The sequence below is a fragment of the Pelodiscus sinensis genome, chromosome 7 (genome assembly GCF_049634645.1).
Source record: "Pelodiscus sinensis isolate JC-2024 chromosome 7, ASM4963464v1, whole genome shotgun sequence".
Taxonomy (NCBI): Eukaryota; Metazoa; Chordata; order Testudines; family Trionychidae; genus Pelodiscus; species Pelodiscus sinensis.
In genome coordinates, this window is record NC_134717.1 from 11,625,384 (window position 1) to 11,638,923 (window position 13,540).

At 43.9% G+C, this 13,540-nt stretch overlaps 1 protein-coding gene and 1 long non-coding RNA gene across 5 annotated transcripts in view; one reads left to right on the forward strand and one right to left on the reverse strand.

Moving 5' to 3' along the window:
• Positions 1 to 7,175, reverse strand: part of ZNF148 (zinc finger protein 148) — an 85,256-nt gene extending 78,081 nt beyond the window's left edge. Inside the window, exon 1 of one of the 3 annotated variants that reach the window (XM_075933180.1) lies at positions 7,008 to 7,175. The gene's annotated coding sequence lies outside the window, so the exon portion shown is untranslated. The remainder of the gene's footprint in view (positions 1 to 7,007) is intronic. The other 2 variants (XM_075933178.1, XM_075933179.1) reach the window with 2 other exon arrangements.
• A 35-nt stretch (positions 7,176 to 7,210) lies between these two features.
• The window catches only part of LOC142830150 (uncharacterized), a 33,230-nt gene continuing 26,900 nt past the window's right edge, over positions 7,211 to 13,540 (forward strand). The window contains exon 1 of one of the 2 annotated variants that reach the window (XR_012905128.1): positions 7,211 to 7,343. This is a non-coding gene — a long non-coding RNA (uncharacterized LOC142830150). Of the gene's footprint in view, positions 7,344 to 7,630; positions 8,660 to 13,540 lie in introns of those variants that run through there. The other variant, XR_012905127.1, reaches the window with a different exon arrangement.

Genomic DNA, 13,540 nt, shown 5'->3' on the forward strand with positions numbered 1-13,540 from the left:
TTCATTTTAAATAAAGTAAAATATTAATTTATACCCAATACAAAAGGTTTCAATGTTTTCTTTATTTATGGCAGAGATGGGGAACCTTTTTTGGGTCAGGGGTCACTGGCCTACAGAAAAATCAGTTGGGGACCACACAAGTGACAAGCAAAAAAACTCCTCCAAAAAACTCCAGCCCTCATTTATGTGGCCCCCAACTGAGACACCTCACTATTCTGGCACTCCCAGACCCACAGGATGAGGGGAAGGGATAAGGAGGACTGAGATTCAGGGCTTCCCATAGGCCAGATTTACTTTTCTGGTGTTCTGGAGTTAGTACATTTTGAGTATCCCCCTTAGGTTCTGGGCTGGGGACAAAAATGAGGGATTCAGTATGCAGGATGGGGCGAGAGGTGGGGTGTAGGCGTGGGATAGGAATGGGGGTGCAGAATCTGGGCAAGAGGTGGGGTATAGAAGTGAATGTGTAAGATCTGGGTGGGAGGTAGGGTGCAGAAGAAGGTTGGGAGTAGGGTGTCTGGCCAGGGGGAGGGAGCAAGAGCAAGGGAGAGTGCAGTCTGTGGCCAGGAGGGAGGGTACAGGAGCAACGGTGGATGAGGAACAGGGTTGGGGGCCAGGAGCAAGGGAGGATGCAGAGTCTGGCCAAAGGGGAAGTGCAGGAGCAAAGGAGGGTGCAGGAGCAAAGGACGGGTGTGGGGTCTTGGTGGGGACAGTGAGAGAGGGAGACTGGGGTGCAGCAGGGTCTTGGCATGAGGGAGCAGCCAGGAAAGCCTCCAGAAAGTGCGACACAGGGCTCCCATTTCCACAGGGGGGGAGGGGGAGGTGGGTGGGTGTGTCTGCAAGCCGGTCTGGTGGAGAAGGTCGGGGCTTTCTTCACACACACACCCCACCCTCTGAGTAAGAGGCGGAAGCAGCAGCCCCAGAGTTACCCGCTGCAGGAGGAGATGGGGGTGGCCGAGCTTGAGCTGCGGACCATCTGTGGACGGCACTTTAAGAATCACTGCTCTAAAAGGTACACAGTGTGCACTGACATAGCCTTGTTTCAAACAGCACTATATTAACACACACTAGGAAACTTTACAATGGGTCAGCAGGGTCTACTACACAGTACAGTTGGCATGCAACACATTTGAGCACCCTACAATTTATACCCTTCTGGTGACCACGCCATACCATGTAGACAATTCCTCAGAAAAGTTAAAGTGAATCAGGTACATGGACTTCATATCTTTAGTTAAATCCTAATCTACACCTAAAACTTAGGTTGACCTAACTACAGTAGGCTTCCGATAATCGGGAACCTTTGGGATCTAGGTGATGCCGGATTATCAGATATGCCGGACTATCAGGAGGTACTATAAAATGGTTTCATATATATATATATATATATATATATATATATATATGCAGTATATACTGTACATAGTGTTTTTAACCCTTTTTATTGTAGCACAAGCACTGTCCAGCATCACAGTGGCAGACTGACTTGGTCCCATCCGGTTTCGCTCGGTTCAGCTGCTGCCTTGTGACTCGTTTTTTGCCGAAGCTCATTCACTAGGCTCTTGCCATTTTGATGCAGGACTATCGGAAGTACCATACAATTGGATGCCGGACTACTGGAGTTTTACTGTACTTCATTAAGGGCTGTGAGAAATGTCACACGTGTGCAACCTGATTAAGTCAACCTAATGCACACTGTAAATGCAGGGAGGTCATTAGAAGGACTTTTCTGAGAACCTAGTTAATGCCTCAGAATGGGGGTAAATTTACTATAGAGATGGAAAAAACATTTCCCTCATTATAAGCACTAAAACAGCATAGCTGCAGCACTATACTTGTTCTACTGCAGCACTTGAAGTGTGGACATACCTCTAAGTAAAAGCACATTAACGCCTTGTGGATTCTTTCATTCAGGAGTCAGACAGAGGTCTTAGTCCACTATAATTTAAAATAATTTTATTCCTAAATAGGAGCCTCCATATGGGGGTTTAACAAACTGATTTATATGCACTGACTCTATACTTCTAAATTATTTACTTTAACTGAGTGCCCCAAGTATATAAATTAGGGATGTTAAAATGCACTTATTTTTTTAAACGTGTTTCTGCTGAAATGTTCAGTGGTTACACATTTACACAGAAGGGAGAAGGCAGGAGCCAGTGTTTGCAGGGAGCTAGCTTTTAAGAAGACGTTTTGGATGCAGCAGCATGGGGGGACAGGGAGGCAGGCGGTTCAGTGGAAGCCAGTACACACAGGGAGCTGGCTTCAAAGCCAGTTCCCCATGCGTGCTGGCTGACTCCTGCCTCTCCCCTGCTGCCTCTGATCCAGGGGGAGGAGGGAAGGCTGAGTGTAACCATGTACACGTGTACATGTTCACATCCCTAATATGAATGTTTTCACTGGAGATATTTACAACAGAACAACAGCACACTAATATTCCACTTCACCTGTGAATAAAACAGCAATGATCCTTGCATAGCAAGCAGAAGGCAAAATACCATCCCTTTCCAAGATTTTCCCAAAATACTGAGGGAACATCTGCACAGCAGGGCTAAAGTTGAATTAAGCTATGCACCTTCATCTACGTCAATTATTTAGCTTAAGTTGAAATAGCCTAATTCTGTTTTTAGCGCTGTCTACACAACAAGAAGTCGAAGGAAGAACACTTGAGGGTTACCATGAGTCGGAGTAAGAAGTCCTCCATCTCAACATTATTTCGAAATAAAGGCTTGTAAGTGTAGACGCACACTTACACTTACTAACATCACTCACGTCAGTTATTCCGAACTAATGCTGCTGTGTAGACATGCCCTAAAAATGGAACCAAGGTGGATAAAAATCAATTATTTAAATAAAAAAGTCTGTGGTTTATCACTTTTTAACAAAATCATCAATAAAATACTAAATTTCTCATTTAAAAATAATAGTTACAATTAAATCTTATCATAAACATGCTACAACTATACATACAGGCTGACAAAAATGAATTAATAACTCTAATCTATCCAACCTAACAAACAAGTTCTTGCTTCTTGTAAGTTCTGGGTTTTCAACTTCTGTCTCTTAGCAGAAAAGAGAGACATAGGCTGGATACGATTGTTTTTTGTTCTGTGCTTATGCAGTGGTAGACATTGGCCTAAGGAACTTAGTTATCTAAGTTCTAAGATATTGTCTGAAGACAGACACACAATATATAGGAAAGGACCAAGATGTAACAGAAAGGAACATTGGAGTGGACTGGGGAAAAAAAGGAATGCACTATTCAGCACACACAGCTTTCAATCAGCCCCTTTGCTTTGGAAAAACTGTCATGGCTTCTGGGCAGAAGAGAGCCCCTATCCGGGAATATTTTGAAGAAATTTGTTCCCTGGGTAAAAAAGGAAAACGTGTTAAGAGTGTAAGCAGTGATTCAGTCTTAGCTGCAAGAATGAAACATCATAAGGAAAACTGCTTTTTGGGAGAAAATGATGTGGATGAAGATGTGGATATGTCTGAAGAACAATGTGGATCAACTTTGCAATGCATCAATCTTCAAGACTCTTTGTCTTTTAGGATAAGTGTGATTTGACAAGTAAATTCCCAAGCTGTTTGCTATGGTGGATTTTGGTAGGACAAAAAAGTTTAGCTCAGCTAATCCTTACGGCTTGTTTAATTAATTAACTAGGTTTCAAATCTATCACCCAAGTATACAGTAGACTAGAGGAAGCTGCAATAAGAGAAAGCTAGAGCTTCCAGTTGCTACTGAGTGTCATTTTCTTATTTTATATTACATAATATATACCTCTTATTTTGGAACACCATGGTCACAGACCATAATGGTGATGCCATAAGTCAGTTCCCTATTTTACTTCAGCATACCTCAGTTTTCCCACAGGAACCCCATCCTACACTTGTTTTCACTGTAGTTTACTCCAAAATTAATTGCACTATAAGCACAATCTTAGCTTTTTTGATTACTTGGAATCAGATCTGTATCAAAATGATACTGGAAGTGGAGAAGATGAGAGCTAGTTGTAGAAGTTTTAAGGACACCATACATGTAGTGTTCTGAGAACTTGTCTGTTAGAGTTAATAACATTTAATTTAAAAAAAGAGTTTAAAGGAAAGAGGTCAGCCGGCAACTCAGAAGACTACTGAAAGTGTAAATGTGAAACATTTATGTAACATTTAAGATTTAATTTAATAAAATAAGTGATATTATGTTTGTGTGTGTGATTTAGTTCTTGCCATTGCTAATGTACAGTTACTGAATGTGCAGCTTGACACAGGTAATAAGTATTATGTACTATTTACTAAATTAATAAAAATCAAGTTATCTACAAAAAAAACCACAAAGTATACCCTCTCAAATGTTGTAAAAGGTTGTACTGAGCTGTAAATTAACATGTTTTAGTGATCAAATTTTCACCACTGCTTAAAGAAATATGTGAAATATCAGTTGAAAACCTGATTTAAATCAATTATTTTTTTTTTGGTGATTTAAATAGCTTTGATTTAAATCAATCTTCCTTGATGGTTCTGATCACATATTCATCCTCCTAATTTTCCTGTTAGGGTTTTTTTTTTAAACAGTCTAAAACTGACTAAACTCACAAATGAAAACTTTAGTTTTGCCATTTCCAAACGTATATCACCAAATTTGTGGTGCACAGTCCTATCAATGAGCTGACAGGAATAGAAGCTCAGTTGAGTTCATAATATTTCACTAGGACACAATATGTTGATAATATTATTTTAAAACATAACTAATGTTATTCTCAAAGAAATTCACAAATTAGAAGCAGCAGATTTCAACTTCAATAGATTTAGAATGCCATTATTCTCCCCTTCCCCAGAATACAGTGTTAATATGCATGTATATGAGACTCGTGTGTGTATAGTGTCCATAATACAACTTTTGGCCTTCCACAGAATTCATTTTTCTTCCAATATTTTTTGCAACAGATTTTTTTCTCATTGTGCTCCCTCAGATGCTAATTAGATACTTATAGCCTGACAATATGGTTCTGTTATATTAGAGACTTTCCATTAAAATTAATATATTTATGAATGTTTGCAGGATCAGGACATGAATTTGGGTAGAAATTAAATACATGGCAATAAAGAACCATGTCAGAAATATATATATTACATATACACCAGTTATCCCAGACTTGAGGTGGGGAGGACAGAAAATGTGAATGCAGTTTTTTATAGTCAATTACAGGAGGCTAGACTCTTTATTTTGTTTTTAAAGTTATATTAGCCTAGTAACTGTATAGTCTTCACAGCTATGAAGAAAGCACTTTCAGAAAATGAGCAAATAAATGCAATTATAATTAAACAGTCACTATGTTTTAAAATATAGAGGTTAAAAAACCATGATAGAGAATTTCAGTAGGGGGAGGAATTAATTAGTAAAGCTGATGTTGCAGAGTTTTCCTCTAATTATTCCTGGAAAAATCAGCATTTGTCCCTTCTGTGAAACCAACAGGACTTCAATCCAGAACCCTCAATTTCCTCTAGATCCATAGAAGACTATGTCTGACAGGCTGTGGGCCTCCTGGCACTGTCTGAGTTTCCCTCAATGACAGCTGTCCCTGGAAGTATGCATGAGTCCAACAGGGTGCAGAGGAAATATAGAAAAGTTAAGACATCCTGAAGGGGCATAAACATTTTTTGTAAATTCAAGTATTTTACAGCTAGAAAGGACCATTAGATCTTCTAGTCTAGTCTACTATATAATATGGCTCTCTGCAAGAAGTGGGATAGGATGATTCCATTCCTCAACTTCTTTTTCCTCCAAACCTAAGAAGGGCAAGTGTTGGCCAGTCCTCCCCACAAGCAAAGAAGTAAATCTGAACATAGATGATCCACTGTATTCAAGGATCTCAAGTTCCAGTACATATTCCTAGTGACTTTGAAAAGTAATATTAAAGTTTGTACTTTAGCTTTTATTTAATCTAGCATATTAAAAACAAAACAATAAATATTCTCTTTATTTTAATAAAGTTTTGATTTTATACAGTTTGCCTTTTCAATGACCTTCCCCCCTCCTCCCCCCCAAAGTGCTGAGGTGAAATCACCAGCTCTCTCAATCTCATTTTAAGCTTCTAACTTTCCAGAGTCACCAACATTTTACTTTCCATTTCATGGCCATGTTCCAGGGGGAGGCTGAGAAACAAATTTAAGAGTTTGCTCACTGGATTCTATGTATAACAATATTTTACATCATTATTCAGCATCTCTCAAACCAAAGAACTAAAAAAGATGTAAGGGAATGGAAAAGGGACAGCTTCACAGAGGGGTTATATTTGCCACACTGATGTGTAGCCCATGTCTATGCACCGTTAAAAAAAATAGATGAGCGATTATGCTCGTCCAGACTAAGGTTTGACAGGAGGGGCAAGAGTTTAAATCTCAATTACAGAACCCATCACAACTCCTCCACCCCCCTTTCTTCCCCCCAAGCAGGCACTTGTTAGCAGCCTCTGACGCTGGAGAGACCACTCGCAAAGCTGCCCATGGGGAGCGTGAGGGCGCCCCTGCAGATTAAATCTCCCAAATCAGCAGCTCCCCTTCCCGAGAACAATAGAAAACGGGGGGTGTTGGGGTGCCTGTCTCCGTGTCCCCGAATCTCCCCGCGCTTTGTCTGTCAGCCCCGCTCTCACTCCGCCGCCTGCCCCGCGCTCAGCGGGACTCCGGCAGGGAAAGCCCCGAGCGCAGCCCGCGGGGGGGGGGCAGGCGGAAGGAAGCTTCCCTCAAATTCACCCTCCACAGCAACAAAGGGGGTGGAAGCTTCCTCTCCCCCCCCCCTTCTTCCTCCGCCCCCGCCCACTCAGGGTCCGGCCGCGCGGGGTCTCCGGCCTCCTCTGGCCTCCCCCTGCGCCGCTCGCGGTTGCGCGGAGCCTTCGGGGCCGCTTGGCCCGCAGCGCCGCGCACAGGGAGCGGCGAGGCCCAGCTTCTCCCTCCCTCCCTCCTTGCGCGTGAGCGGCCGGGCCCAGGCAGCTGCCCCGCGCCCCGGGGCTTACCGGCCGCGGCGCTGCGACGGGAAGGCGGGCGCGGCGCTCAGAGTGCCCGGGCCGCGGCCCCGGGCATGGCGGGTCCTGAGGGAAAGTTCGGCGGCGGCGAAGGCTCCTTCCTGCTCGGCGGCTCGAGGAGCGCAGCGGCGTCGGCCTCCTCCTGGCGGTGACAGCGACAGGCCGGCCAGAGCGCCGCCGCGCCGCGGTGCAGGCTGGGAAAGCGCCCGGAGGACCCGCAGCCGCCCTGGCGCCGGAGCCCTGAGAGTCGCCCCGGGTAGCCGCGGAGGGAGCCTCGGCTGCTCGCGGGGGCAGCGCGCGGGAACTACGGCGCTCCGGGCAAGCGAGGTGTGGGGAGCCGGCCCGGGGGGAGGGGGGAGAAGAGAGGAGATGGGGAAAGGGGGGGGTGGGGAGCCGGCCCGGGGGGAGGGGGGAGAAGAGAGGAGATGGGGAAAGGGGGGGTGGGGAGCCGGCCCGGGGGGAGAAGAGAGGAGATGGGGAAAGGGGGGGTGGGGAGCCGGCCCGGGGGGGGGGGTGCGGTGGAGAGGGGATGGGGAGCCGGCTGGGGGTGTGGGGGGGGAAGGGAGGCGGGGAGCCGGCCCGGGGGAGGGGGAAGGGGGGCGGGGAGCCGGGGCGGGGGAGGGGGAAGAGGGGGGCGGGGAGCCGGCCCGGGGGAGGGGGAGAGGAGCAGGGGAAAGGGGGGTGGGGAGCCGGGACCTGAGGAGCCAGCCGCCTTGGAGAATGGGGGGGGGGAGCGGAGTCTGACGAGCCGGTCACGCTGGGGGCCCGGCCTTGTGTGGAGGGACCGTTGAGAGGGGCAGGGCTCTCCCAGCTGCCGAGAAGTATGAGACGCCCCAAGGTGTGGATGGGAGCAGGCAGGGAGCCACCGCAGCACGTGCGCTTCCGTGTGGCATAAACCAAAGCACTGATAGCTACCCGGTGCAAAACCTGCGGGAGCTACTCCCGGATCAGTAGTGCTGCTGGCTGCATGCGTACTGGGAAGTTCACAGCAGGGGCAGTGTTAAATGTAGCGGTAAACCTGCGACATATTAAGTGGGCGGGGTGTATGAAAGCCTGGAGAAACAACAGTACACAAGCCCTGAGTAAAAAATAGTAGGAGCAGTAGTGGATATGGGACTAAGGAAGAGCAGCAATATCCATCCTGAGCACAGAGAGAAGTTGGGGATAATCCATATTCAGGGTTCCCCGTAAAGCAAATATGCATGGAAAGTACTGATTTTAGGAATAGCAGCACCAAGGCTATGAGGTACTGAAAACCTGTGGGAGAAGCAGCACTGACTAGCATCCTCTGTCAAAATCTGCAGAAGTTGATAAGACATTGTTGGGTGTGGGGAGAAAATTACAGGAACAGAAGAACTGAATGGCATAGACCTGCAAAAGCAAGCCAAGCTCTTGGTACAAGACAAAAAATATAGACCCTCCAAAAATCTGCATTAGCAACAATGTGGAGGTTAGGTGTCAAAAATGTGTAAGACCAGAAGCACCAAACTGCCTTAATGTAACAAACTTGCAGGAGCAGAATCTTGGAGCAAGTTCAAGGCTTGAGGAGCACAAGAAGAGCCAGGTGCACATAAAGCTGCAGGAGCAGCAGTGCTAAAGGCAGGGGATCTATAGCAGTAGAGCCAGTATGCAAAGCATGCCAGGTAACTGCACTGTTAGGTATTTCAAGTGGAACTCAAGATAAATTTAAAAAAAAAAAAAAGTTAGTTGCCTGAAGCCATGGAAAGTACACTTATTTTAAGTTTTCACTTTTCTTGAAATATTACTGGGAAAAGAGGGGTAGCCGTGTTAGTCTGAATCTGCAAAAGCGGCAAGGAGTCCTGTGACACCTTATAGACTAACTGAAGTGTAGGAGCATAAGCTTTCGTGGGCAAAGACCCATGCATCTGATGAAGTGGGTCTTTGCCCATGAAAGCTATGCTCCTACACTTCAGTTAGTCTATAAGGTGCCACAGGACTCCTCGCCGCTTTTACTGGGAAAAGAGTGTGTTCCATCTGTGCTCCTTATAGTAAATCCTGAACAAAGAAACACAGCAAAAAAAGTCAGTATCAGTCAAGTAGTAGAAATGTCATAGCATGTCCCCAGTTTTCCCACAGTGGTTGTGAAAGCTGGGATACCTTATCCACTGCTGGAAAATATTTTATGGGCTTCCTCCCCCTACCCCATAACTTCACTAGTTTTGGGATTTACTTGTTTTTTTAAATGATGATTGGGGTTTCTATCTCTATGCCCTCTAGGGGAATGAGATTGGGGGCAGTGGTTAAGAAAAATGGGAGTATGGAAGACAGTCAGTTTGCATGAGGAATATACATATGGACAGGAAAGCTAAAACTAACGGGCATTACTTTGATCTTGTATATTTGTTGCTCCACCTTCCCTAATCCTTTGTGTATTTAGACTGTAAATTTTTTTACAGTAGTGCCCAAGTAGAGACACTTTAACGTCTACTGTATTGAATATTTAACATTATTTTTGGCACAAATCACATGACAAATATTTTGTCAAGGGACATTTAGAATATCCACAATTCTGTGATTATCAACAAGTGTATTCCAAGCTATTTTACTAATCTCCCCACAAACTGTAGTGATTGAATTCTACCACATTTTCAGTCTAAAGCTAAGATGCATCATTTCAACCAGAAGTTATGGGCTCAGTGCAGGAATTATGTGAAATTCTATGGCTTAGGTAATGCAAGAAATCAGACTAGGAAATCATAATAGGCTCTTCTGAATAAAGTATACTTTAATAATTTTTGTGAATACTACTTTACACAGCATAGCTTTAGAGTGTACTGTGAACTATAGCTTCAAAAGTTTTCAAGTTGGAGTTTTAGCATGTACATACCCCAAATATCAGTATTTGTACACCTGAACAGTGTGTTCACTATCAGGAAGTTATCTAGAGGCCACAAGTTGATAATGTTCCCCTTCTGGTACAAGTAACTTCTTAACTTGAAGCATGTGCTTAAGTTTTTTTTCCCCCTGTATGGCACTAAAGTCTGCCCATGCAGTGCAAGGTCATGCTTACCCATAAAGGTAGATACTATGAAGTGGGTAATTCAAATAACTGCAGAATGTGTTCTCTAAACACAGCTGCCCTATAGAATCTCTGCCACAAGCCCCATGTCCATATTGCTCTTCTCCCATATCCTGGTAAGTTAACAAGCTGCATCTGCACAATCAAGTCAGCAAGCAATATCAGCTTTGTGCAGTTTTTAACTCCTGTTCTAGAGCAGTGTTTCTGAAACTATGTTCCACGGAACACTGGTTTTCCATGAACAACTTCACAGGTGTGCTGTGACCTCTGTTTGTTTTTAGCTGACTTTTTTTTGAAGGAAATTTTCATAGGTGTTCTGCCTTAAAAAAATTTTTTTTTTGGTATTCTGTGGTCTCAAAAAGTTTAAGAAACGCTGTTCTAGAGTGCCTCAGTAAAGGACTCTCCTTTTTAGGGTTATAGGTACATCTTGCTACCTAGTTATATTGTAATGCATTGCTTAGGACAAAAATATTACCAAAGTTAAGGCATAGTTTGAGGGGGTTTTATTATGATGGCTCTTTCCACGAGTTTTAAATAAATGTGTGCAAGTTATATTGTGTAATAGGTCTGTAAGACCACAGAGAAGAATTAGAGTGCTACTCCTTTGAACAAAATGCAAAAAAAATTGCAAATACAAGTAGTAGTTGTGGTTGACTTGCCTGCTGAACAAAATAAGACTAGAGGTTCTGAAGATAGGTTTATAGAAGCCAAGAAAAGTTGTACACTTATTTTTTCCTTCAAAGAAAATTAGCTTCATAACTATTCATTTTTGTCTATTAAAAAATCTTGAATCTCAAAAGTAAAAAACCTCAGTATTGGAAACTTGACAAATTCATGTAACTATTACTGGCCTCTAACAGAATGAACACAACACTTTTTCCTAGAATACATCAATTGGAACCTGCTTTTCAAAAGTGAGTTTTGCAATTAATATTATTTGAAGAAGGATTCTTGTAGTGAAATTACCAGATTGAGTGTCAGCAAGGTCTGTTCTTGGCATTTTCCTAACCTTTCCTCTGACTGCAGGCCACTTTGAGAACCTCTGACCACTTGTTATCCATGAGCTCCATTAAGCTGGTCTGTGGATAGTTCCTTGGAAGATGTGAATGTGGGTGGCTGCACACAAAGAATGAAGAGCAGCCCACTTAATTAGTGGAGCTGCATAGGTGTTACTTTGCAAAGTAAGGTGCCTGGACCAAAGAAGATGCTCATGTATGGTGAGGTGGCAGCTTTAGGGAGAATAGGAGGTAGGTGGAGGTGGGGAAATTCAGGATGTGAGGGGCTGCAGTGACTATAGAAAAGAGACTTTCCTCAGCTCCAAAGCTGTGGCTGCCAGGGAGAAATGGCTCTCCTTCCCAGCCCTAACTGTTGCTAAGAGGGGAGAGAGAGAACTCCCCAAACTACTGCTAAAACTTAATGGAAATCACTGGTCCAAACAAGTTTATATAGCATTGTTAGCCAAAGTGCTTTACAATAGTTAGATAAACTGTTGGAAAGATCATTTAGTGGTTTGCCGAGACCCTCAACAATTTTTAAGTGGTCCATGGAAAAAAGCTTAAGGACTACTGCATTATGATCTTGAGCAAGATGCTTAGGACCAGATTTTCAAATGTCTTTCAAAACGCGTACCTCAGATTTGGGGTATTTTTTCAGAAGTGCTTAGTGCTTGCAAATATAGAAGTGAGATCAGTGGTGGTGCACTTCCTCTGAAAGTGAGGCAAGAGGTATACAAAAAGGCACCCAAAAATTGAAGCACTTGTTGAAAAATTGGCCCTTTTCCTCATGTTAAAATGACAAAGTAAACAGAGGCTGTTAATTACACAACTCATAGGGCTGTTGTGAGACTTAACTAGTTAGGTATAAAACAGTAGGGCTACACCAAAATATAAAATGAAATGCACATGAACCTCTCCAGCTGGAGCAGCCCTACATCACACAGAAGAGGAAAAATGAAATCTCTTTTTTCCAAGAGGCCTATAATAAACCACAGTAATTTTTTTTAAAGTGATTAAAATTGCCTCATCTTTTTCCTGCTAAGCTCAGAATGAATGACGGAGATAGCTTCTACTTCATATCATAAAAATACTAACAGGGATCTTTTGGAGGATACGGATGGATTTTAGCTGGTTTTGAAACAATATCTTCATACATTTTTAAACCCATGAACCATTCTTATGGTCTGACTCTAGACTGATCTGCAAAACAAAAGAACAAACATCACCTAGTAATTTCTACATAGAGTTCATAACTTTGAGCTATAGCAGATTTTGTAGAAGTCTGCCTTGACTTAAAGAATCCACTAGAGATGTAAACAAGTAGTTGGCTCTACAGTTAGCCGATAAGCCTAGGCTTATCGGTTAATCTAGTTGACTACTCAAATCCACACCCCCCCCTTGCTGCCTCTGTATCAGTGCTTGGGAGGGCTAGCTTAAAAGCTGGTTTCCCCAGCAACAGCTCTGCGATGCAACTCTCCTCCTCCCACCCCCTAACCCCTGCAGACAGGGGTGTTTCATGGCAGCCTCCCCTGCACCCTACCTCCTGTACTGCTGTCTGATAGAGGCAGTGGCATGGGAGGGAACAGGTGGCACTATGGAGCCAGTGCTTGGAAGGAGGAGGGGTGGGGAGAAATCAGCTTATAAAACCACTTTTAAGCTGTATCAAAGGTGGAAGAAGCAGGCAACCAGTCTGTGCAAGGATCTGGTTTTTAAACTGGCTCCCATCATGGACCAGGTCACACCTGGCACCCTATGCTGCTGCCTCTGCTGTGGAAGTGGGGCCGCATTGCACTGGCTGCCAGTCCTGCTCCCAGGGACTATAGAATAGTTGAGTAACCAATAAGAATTCATGCAGTTACTCAACTATTCAGTTACCTGATATCTAATAGGGATACGAACAACTAGTCAACTATCTGATAAGCAAATGCTTATCAGATAGAGGCAGCAAGCAGGGGGTGAGGAGAGAGTGACTAGCCTGTCAACTATCAGAAAGAGGCAGCAGGGGTGGGGGGGTGTACTTCAAAGGTGAAAGCGCCATGTGGAGCCTGGGATCAGCAGGGGAGTCCCCAACTGATCCCGGGCTCCATATGGAGTTTCGCCTTTGAAGTACCCCCTTCTCTTCAAAGGGGCCCTAACTAATCAAATAGTCGATGCAAAATGCATCAGCTATTCGGTGAGTCAGTTACTCGATATTTAACATCCCTAGAATGCACCATGTTCCTAGTTCCATTGTCAGAGTGGCTCATTACCTTCACTGTTAAGAATGTGTTCCTTATTTCTAGTATGAAGTTGTCTAGCTTCCACTTCCAGTCATTGGAGCCTATTATGCCTTTTTCTGCTCTCTACCATTAGAAATCTCTTCCACGCAAGTAATTGTAGACCATGATAAAGTCACTTGTTAACCTCCTATTAGTAAACTAAAAATCAGTTGAACTTAAGTCTCTTATTGCAAGGATGGTAAGTTCTGAAAAGATTCAGATTTGCAATTT